This window comes from Scyliorhinus canicula, chromosome 18 (assembly GCF_902713615.1).
Source record: "Scyliorhinus canicula chromosome 18, sScyCan1.1, whole genome shotgun sequence".
Classification (NCBI taxonomy): Eukaryota; Metazoa; Chordata; class Chondrichthyes; order Carcharhiniformes; family Scyliorhinidae; genus Scyliorhinus; species Scyliorhinus canicula.
In genome coordinates this window covers 78,479,101-78,488,953 of record NC_052163.1, presented here as the reverse complement: position 1 = coordinate 78,488,953, position 9,853 = coordinate 78,479,101, and positions in this window count along the sequence as shown.

The following is a 9,853-nucleotide window of genomic DNA, read 5'->3' as shown; positions in this document are numbered from 1 at the left end:
GCGAGACTGTGTCCTGGCGGCCGTCGGGGAATTCCACGTAGGCATACTGAGGGTTGGCGTGGAGAAGGCGTACTTTGTCCATCAGGGGTTCCGCCTTGTGGTGCCAGACATGCCTACGGAGAAGGACTGGGCCCGGAGTCGTGAGCCACGTCGGGAGCGACACCCCGGATGTAGACTTCCTAGGGAAGGCAAAAACACGTTCATGGGGTGTACTGTTAGTTGCGGTGCACAGTAGCGAATGGATTGGAGCGCGTCAGGGAGGACCTGCTGCCAGCGAGCAGCTGGGAGGTTCCTGGACCGTAGGGCCAGCTGGAAGTCCCGCCATACCGTCCCGTTCTCCCTCTCTAACTGCCCGTTTCCTCGGGGGTTGTAGCTGGTCGTCCTGATGGGGGTTATACCTCAGCTGAGCAGGAAATGACGCAGCTCATCGCTCATGAACGAGGATCCCCTGTCACTGTGGATGTAGTCGGGGAAACCGAAGAGGGCGAAAATGGAATCCAGGACCTCGATGACGGTGGTAGACGTCATATCCGGGCATGGGATGGCGAAGGGGAACCTAGAAAATTCATCGACCACACTAAGGATGTAGGTGTTGTGGTCGGTGGAGGGGAGGGGCCCTTTGAAGTCCACACTGAGGCATTCAAAGGGGCGGGACGCTTTCACCAGGCGCGCGCGATCTGGCCGGTAGAAGTGCGGCTTGCACTCGGCACAGATCAGGCAGTCTCTGGTGACTGTCCGTACTTCCTCGACGGAGTAGGGCAGATTGCGGGTTTTGATTAGATGGTACAAGCAAGTGACCCCCGGATGGCAAAGGCTCTCGTGCAAGGCATCGAGCTGGTTCACTTGTGTGCTGGCACATGTACATCGGGAGAGGACGTCTGGGGGCTCGTTGAGCTTGCCGGGGCGATACAAGATCTCGTAATTATAGGTGGAGAGCTCGATTCTCCCCCACAAGATTTTGTCATTCTTGATTTTGCCCCGCTACGTTTTGTTGAACATGAAGGCTACCGACCGTTGGTCAGTGAGGGGAGTGAATCTCCTGCCGGCCAGGTAATGCCTCCAGTGCCGCACCGCTTCAACAATTGCCTGGGCCTCCTTTTCAACAGAGGGATGCTGAATTTCGGAGGCGTGGAGGGTGGGTGAAAAGAATGCCACGGGTCTGCCTGCCTGATTCAGCGTGGCGGCAAGTGCGACATCTGAAGCGTCGCTTTCTACTTGGAAAGGCAGTATCTCGTCTACTGCGTGCACCCCGGCCCTGGCTATGTTAGATCGAATGCGGGCGAAGGCCTGTTGTGCCTCGGCCGAGAGGGGAAAATGTGTGTACTGGATAAGTGGCCGGGCCTTGTCCGCGTATTGTGGGACCCACTGTGCGTAATAAGAAAAGAACCCAAGGCAGCGTTTGGCGGCCTTGGGGCAGTGGGGGAGTGGAAGCTCCATGAGGGGGCGCATGCGGTCGGGGTCGGGCCCCAGTAGTCCATTTTGGGATTAAGGAGAGATGCGGTGTGGAGGAATTTAGAAAGGTTGGCATCATAGTCCTGGTGGTCATGGCCGCAGATGGTGACATTGTCGAGGTACGGGAAGGTGGCCTGCAGTCCGTACCGGTCAACCATTCGGTCCATTTCTCGTTGAAATACCGAGACTCCATTCGTGACACCGAAGGGAACCCTAAGAAATTGGTACAGACGACCGTCTGCCTCGAAGGCAGTGTAGGGACGGTCTGATTTACGGATGGGGAGCTGTTGGTAGGCGGATTTCAGATCAATAATAGAGAAGACCCGGTACTGTGCAATCTGATTGACCATATCAGAAATGCGGGGGAGGGGGCACGCGTCGAGCTGCGTGTACCGGTTGATGGTCTGGCTGTAGTCCACGACCATCCTGTGCTTCTCCCCGGTCTTAACCACTACCACCTGGGCTCTCCAATGGCTGTTGCTGGCCTTGATGATACCCTCCCGAAGCAGCCGCTGGACTTCGGACCTGATGAAGGCCTTGTCCTGGGTGCTGTACCGTCTGCTGCTGGTGGTGACGGGCTTGCAATCTGCGGTCAGATTGGCAAAGAGTGAGGGAGGATCAACCTTGAGGGTCGCGAGGTCGCAAACGGTGAGGGGAGGTAGGGGTCCGCCGAATTTGAGGGTGAGGCTCTGGAGATTGCACTGAAAATCCAGGCCAAGTAAGAGTGATGCGCAGAGGTTGGGGAGAATGTACAGACAGAAACGGTCGAATTCCACGCCCTGTACAGTAAGGTTAACCAGGCAGAAATCCCGGATCGGGACAGAGTGGGACCCGGAGGCGAGAGATCTGCCGGTTGGCGGGATGGACCGCAAGTGAATAGCGCCTTACCGTGTCCGGGTGGACGAAGCTCTCGGTGCTCCTAGAGTCGATGAGGCAGGAGGTCATGTGGCCGTTGACCAGGGCCGATGTGGAAGAGGGTGCCAGGTTGCGAGGACTCGACTGGTCGAGCGTAACGGAGGCGAGAAGCGGGCGATCGAGTCAGATGAGTCCGACGAGGAACGGTAGTGTCCCGTGGCCCTGTCCCGGGGAGGACAAAATGGCGGCGTCTGGAGTACCTCTGGACAAAATGGCGGCGCCCATGGAACGCACGTTGTGGGGTCGGGACAAAATGGCGGCGCCCATGGAACGCACATGGCGGTGGTGGATGAAGATGGCGGCGCCCACTGATCGCACGTGGGGTCGGGGGAAGCGGACAGCGGGGCCCATTAAGCGAGCGGCTGCGGCAAGGGGACCGGGGGCGTGATAGCGGCAACCGTCCGGGACTGACACACCGCTGCAAAGTGGCCTTTCTTGCCACAAGCTTTGCAGGTCGCGGTGCGGGCCAGGCAGCGCTGGTGGGGGTGCTTCTGCTGACCACAGAAGTAACAGTGGGGACCCCCAGGGAGCGCGGTGCGGCAAGCAGCACAGGCGTAGGGCGCGGGTGCGGCTGCTGGGGGGCCGTTTGCGGGGTCCACGAGGGGTAGGACGGGTGGGCCGAGCGGCTAGCGGAGTAAGATCGCGCACTACGGGAGGCGGCCATCATGGAAAGTGCCAGAGCCTTTGCGGCCGCGAGGTCGGGGGCGGCCCCTTCCAGCAGTCGTTGCCGGATGGGGTCCGATGCAATGCCTGTAACAAAGGCATCGCGCATGAGTAAGTCAGATTGTTCCGTGGCTGTCAGGGCCCGGCAGTCGCAGTCTCGTACCAGATGTATAAGGGCCCTCCAGAAGTCCTCAACCAACTCACCCGGCTGCTGGACGCGAGTAGAGAGTTGATGCCTCGCAAACAGGGTGTTCGCCGACTGTGCATAGTTCTCCTTGAGCAGTTCCATAGCTGTGGTGTAGTCAGTTGCATCTCGAATTAGCGGAAAGACACTGGAGCTAAGTCTGGAGTACAGGAGTTGCTTTTTCTGGGCCTCCGTCGGGGGAGGGTCCGCCGAAGAGATGTAGGCCACGGAGACTGCAAGCCAGTGAACAAAGTCTTTTCTGGCGTGAGGCGACTGCGGATCCAGCTGCAGATGGTCAGGCTTGATTCTGATGTCCATGGTGAACGGAAAATCACACAGCAATAAATTGTGGCGTGAACAATGATACTCAAAGACGAGAGACAAGTACAAGAGAGGCTTTATTGCTGTGCGATGCTATTCCTCCATCTGCAACTGTAGACTAGGGTCTGAGTGACTCACGCATATTTATACATAAGCTCCCTGTGGGCGGAGCTAGCCGGCAGGGGCTTACCGGAGGAACCTGTATTACAGGTACAGGCATACATCCCCCTACTGCAAGTACACATAACTACAGTGGTTATATCACCACAGTTGGCCTTGGACCCTCCTCTCCCCCCAGGTAGGCCGATGATTCTCAGATTTTGCCTCCATAACCTGTTCTCCAGGCCCTCCACCTTAGCTTGAGCCCTTTGTTGGCCTCCGCCACCCTCTGCAGCTCCTCACTCATCAGGGTCCACTGGTGGCTGTGTTGCGACAAAGACTCCTCCACTGTCTGTGTGGAGTCTGCACGTTCTCCCCGTGTCTGCGTGGGTTTCCTCCGGGTGCTCCAGTTTCCTCCCACAAGTGTCGAAAGAAGAGCTTTGGACACTCTAAATTCTCCCTCAGTGTACCCGAGCAGCCGCCGGAGAGTGGCTACTAGGGTGATTTTAACAGTAATCTCTTTGCAGTGTTAACGTAAGCCTACTTGTGATACTATTAAAGATTATTATTAAAGCCTGCTAGACACCGTGGAGGAGAGGCCGACGATCCTATACCCCGATGGGAAGGAGGCTGCCATCTTTCCGTTCGCTGGGCCTGGACACAAGTGGTAGATATGGGCAACACCGTCTGGAATGCCCAACAGTGCAGGAAAAACTACACAACCTCCCAGGGTGAGAGGCAGCACTGTGCCCCGAGCACCAACCCCTGTCCCACACACCCGTGGCCCTACCACCTCCCCCAAATCTGGACAGCGGCCGAACCCCCACCCTGTACCACATGGCAGCACCCTTCATGGCCGCCATAGCCGGGTGCCCAGGCCACTAAAGGCACCAGCTACCTACCCCTTGGGCTGTATGCATCAGACTGTCCAAAAACTGTGCGTTTTCTGTTTCCAACACCGCCCCCCGCCCCCCCCCCCCCCCCCCCCGCTCTTTGGAGAAGGCCGCTCATAACTGCCATGAGCAGGAAAAGACTGGAGAGGACCACCCTACCAGCGGCCCCTCACAGCTGCAGACAAGAGGGCATTGAACATGGTCAGCAGGCCCAAAGAAAGAGCAGTTGCTGGGATGGAGGTCGACATAGGCCGGGGAAGTGAGATTCCATTGATTGTGGTTCCCCATAGCATGTGTGACACCCCCCCCCCCATAGCACGTGTGACACCCCCCCCCCCATCATCACTCCTACACCACCTTTACCCTCACACCACCACCCTGACACCCCAAACCTCTGTTCCTCCACCACCATCACCACCCCTATATACCCCTCCCCAACACCCCCCCTCCCTTACACACCCTCTTCCCCAACACCCCTTCCCCGTCCACAAGTGACCCCCACCACCCTCACACATCCACCGGCGCATGGTGCAATCTAGTGTCTTGTCTTGAGTCTTGCAGGAACTGCTGGTGATGGGGCGGGACCACAACCCGAGGTGCTGACCAGCAACGAGGACGGCACCAACACGGACGGGAGCCCTCGACCCGAATCTCAGGACACCCCAGAGCTCGTGTTCAGGGAGGACAGCCGCCACCATCCCAGAGACACACACCTCGGCTGCGCACTCCTGGGACTCTATCTGCTGCGCATCATACACATGCTCCGGTATAGCAGGTAGAGGGAGGAACTCCCGAGGGGTGGACCATCGGAGTGCGTGCCCATCCCATGGACTAGCTGCTGTACAGACGGGTTTTGGGCTTCTGGAATGGTCCCATCGATTGTGGACATGTAGTCGCAGAGCCAGGGACTACATAAGAGGTTGACAGTATCCCTCAATGCCAGCAAAACTAAAAAGCTGGTCATTGACTTCAGGAAGCAAAGTACTGTACACACCCTGTCTCCATCAACGGAGCCGAGGTGGAGATGGTTAACAGCTTCAAATTCCCAGGAGTGGACATCACCAAAAATCTGTCCTGGTCCACCCACGTCGATGCTACCCCCAAGAAAGCACAACAGCGCCTATACTTCCTCAGGAAACTAAGGAAATTTGGCATGTCCACGCTGACTCTTACCAACTTTTACAGATACACCATAGAAAACATCCTATCTGCTGCATCACAGCTTGGTATGGCAACTGCTCGACCCAACACCACAAGAAACTTCAGAGTCGCGAACACAGCCCAGTCCATCACAAGAACCTACCTCCCATACATTGACACTATCTACATCTCCTGTTGCCTGGGGAAAGCGGGCAGCATAATCAATGGCCCCTCCCACCCGGCTTACTCACTCTTCCAACTTCTTCCATCTGGCAGGGGATACAAAAATCTGAGAACACGCACAGATGCAAAAACAGCTTCTTCGCCGCTGTTACCAGACTCCGAAACGCCCCACCTATGGACAGACCTGATTAATACTACACTCATATTCACCCAATGCCAGTGTCTATGTATTTACATTGTGGACCTTGTGTTGCCCTATTATGTGTTTCCTTTTTCTTTTATTTTCATGTACTTAATGATCTGTTCGAGCTGCTCGCAGAATAATACTTTTCACTGTACCTCGGTACACGTAACAATGATCAAATCCAATCCAATCCAGGGCCTCTGGTCCTGCTGCCCATCTCTGATGTCAGAGGTACCTTGGCTGGCACTGCCCTCGCCAGGGGTATGCACCGTCGCCTCCCTACTGTGGGTGTTGCCCTGGGTGGGCGCCAGTGGGTGGTGGCCGATGGGTAGAGGGTGTTGGGGGGTGGGGTGTTGTGGAGTGTGGGGTACAAGGGTGGGGGCATCCATACGTCCGGTGTCACCCTGTAGAACCAGGGCCCAAGGTGGGCGGTCAGTGGATGCACATCAAGATGGACACTGTAATGGCGCTCCGTGCCTGGACACAGCCTCAGTGGGCAATTACCCCGGCCACTTGGACTGTCCCCCCCGGTCACCCCCCCCCCTCCCTTGGCCCTGGTAGAGACCCCTACCCAGCCAGCCCGTCCAGTGTCCGGGCCGGCAATCTGCATTCGCTCCACTCCATGTCCTTCCTCCTCTCTCTCTCCCTCATCAGCTATCACATCGGTTTAACGATTTTTAAAAGCACAAGTGAACCGTGCCGGCAGGAACTCGGCCCATCGGAGAACCGCGGAGGCCCCAGATAATACCGGGTCCGGCCCGCGAACAGTATGCAAGGACAAGGACATGTTGGTGGATTAGGAAGACAAGTGGCAGATGAAGTTCAATGAGGGATGTATTGAATTTTTTTGGCAGGAAGAATATGGAGAGGATAAATAAAGGGGTAAATTCTAAAGGCGATGCAGGAACAGAGGATCCTCGGTGTAAATGGACATAAGGCATTGAAGATGCAGGGCAGGTTGAGAGAGCAGGTAATAAAGCATATAATATTCGAGGCTTTATTAATGGGGCATTGAGTCCAAAAGTGAAGGTTATGTTGAACTTGTATAAGACACTAGTTAGGCCTCATTTGGAGTTCTCCATCCAGTACTTCAGGAAAGGTGGGAAGACATTGCAGAGTGGAGATTCAGAAGAATGATTCCAGACATAGAGCTGTAGCTATAAGGATAGATTTTATAGATCGATTTTTTTCCTTGGAAAAAGTAGGCTGAGAAAAGATTTGACAGAGATCTTCAATTAGTTGCTTGCTTGTCCACCACCATTCTCGCCTGTACACAACAGAGACGTTGATCCATTGATTACTGACGCACATCTGCACCTTGATGCTATTAGTGTTCAGGATGCAGGGAACACTGAATTGAGGTCTATTTCCCTGCGGTGTTCCTGTGCTGCTCTTGGCTCACTCTTGTGCACTTGCATTGAGGAAGGTTTATTCACCTGGATTGCTGGTGATGAAGGAGTGAGGATCAGTTGTGGTGCTCCAATTGGAGAGTAAAAGATTCTTTATACCATTCTGTCAGCCAAACAGCTCCCCTCCCCGATCCCAAATTTTCAGTATTTTTTACATCAATGTTTTTTGCAAGAGAATTGTTCAAAGAAAATGACAAAAACAAAAATGTCTCAATTATTTTTCTACAGGGTCGCACAGCTCAATGTCCTGGAGATGGATCCTGAATTCCTGGTCAGTCCAGGCCAATCCTGGAGGGTTGGGAACCCTAGTATGCAGCAAGTCTGTGAGAAAGGATAGACAGTTGATAGGGCAAAGTTGCACTCAGTGGAGTGGGTTAAAGTGTGTCTGTTTCAATGCAAGGAGTGTCAGGAATAAGGGAGATGAACTTAGAGCATGGATCAGTACTTAGAACTACGATGTGGCTATTACGGAGACATGGATTTCACAGGGGGAGGAATGGTTGTTAGATGTTCCGGGGTTTAGATGTTTTCAGAAGAATAGGGAGGGTGGTAAAAGAGGAGGGGGAGTGGCACTGTTAATTAGGGAGTGCACCAGAGATTCAGAAAAGGAGGTAGTTGAGGAGGGTTTGTCTACTGAGTCAGTATGGGTGGAAGTCAGAAACAAGAAAGGCAGTTATTTTATTGGGAGTTTTGTATAGACCCCCCAATAGCAGCAGAGAGATAGAGGAACAGATTGGGCGGCAGATCTTGGAAAAGTGCAGAGGTAACAGAGTTGTTGTCATGGGTGACTTCAACTTCCCTAATATTGACTGGAACCTCCTTAGTGCAAATGGTTTGGATGGAGCAGATTTTGTCAGGTGTGTACAGGAAGGATTCCTGACTCAATATGTACATAGGCCGACTAGGGGGAAGGCCATATTAGATTTGGTGCTTGGCAACGAACCAGGCCAGGTGTCAGATGTCTCGGTGGGAGAGCATTTCGGTGACAGTGACCACAATTCCTTGACCTTTACCACAGTCATGGAGAGGGATAGGAACAGACAGTATGGGAAGGTATTTAATTGGGGGAGGGGAAATTATACTGCCATTAGACAGGAGGTGAGGAGCATAAAGTGGGAAAAATTGTTCTTGGGGAAATGCGCAACAGTAATGTGGGGGTTGTTTAAGGAGCACTTGCGGTGAGTGCTGGATAGTTTTGTCCCACTGTGACAAGGAAGGAATGATAAGGTGAAGGAGCCTTGGCACAGCTCTAGAGGGTTACAAGGTAGCCAGGAAGGAACTCAAAAATGGACTGAGGACAGGTAGATGGGGGCATGTAAAAGCCCTGGCGGGAAGGATTCAGGAAAACCTCAAGGCGTTCTATACTTATGTGAGAAATAAGATGATGATCAGAGTGAGAGAAGGGCCGATCAGGGTTAGTGGAGGGAACTTGTGCCTAGAGTCTGAGGAACTAGGGGAGGCCCGAAATGAATATTTTGCTTCAGTAAGAGAGATAGACCTTGTTGCTCATGAGAACAGTGTGAACCAGGTTAATAGACTCGAACAGGTTGATATTAAGAAGGATTCTCCTGGAAATTTTGAAAAGCATCAGGATAGATAAGCCCCCTAGGCTTGACCGGATATACCCAAGGTTACTACGGGAAGCGAGGGAAGAGATTGCTGTGCCGTTAGCGATGATATTTGCATCCTCACTCTCCACTGGAGTAGTACCGGATGATTGGAGGGAGGCGAATGTTGTTCCCCTGTTCAAGAAAGGGAATAGGGAAATCCCTGGGAATTACAGACCAATCAGTCTTATGTCTGTGTTGAGCAAAATACTGGAAAGGAATCTAAGAGATAGGGTTGATGATTATTTTGAAAAACATAGTTTGATTAAAGATAGTCAGCATGGCTTTGTGAGGGGCAGGTCATGACACACAAGCCTCATTGAATTCTTTGAGGATGTGACGAGACACATTGATGAAGGTCGGGCAGTGGATGTGGTGTATATGGATTTCAGTAAGGCATTTGATAAGGTTCCTCATGGCAGGCTCATTCAGAAAGTTAGGGGGCATGGGATACAGGGAAATTTGGCTGTCTAGATACAGAATTGGTTGGCCGAAAGAAGACAGCGAGTGGTAGTGGATGGAAAGTATTCCACCTGGAGGTCGGTGACCAGTGGTGTCCCGCAAGGATCTGTCTGGTACCTCTGCTCTTTGTGGTTTTCATAAATGACTTGGATGAGGAAGTGGAAGGGTGGGTTAGTAAGTTTACCAATGACACGACAGTTGGGGGAGTTGTACATAGTGTTGAGGGTTGTTGCAGGTTACAACAGGACATTGACAGGATGCAGAGCTGGGCTGCGAAGTGGCAGATGATGTTCAACCTTGATGAATGTGAAGTGATTGATTTCGGAAGGTGGAATTTGAAT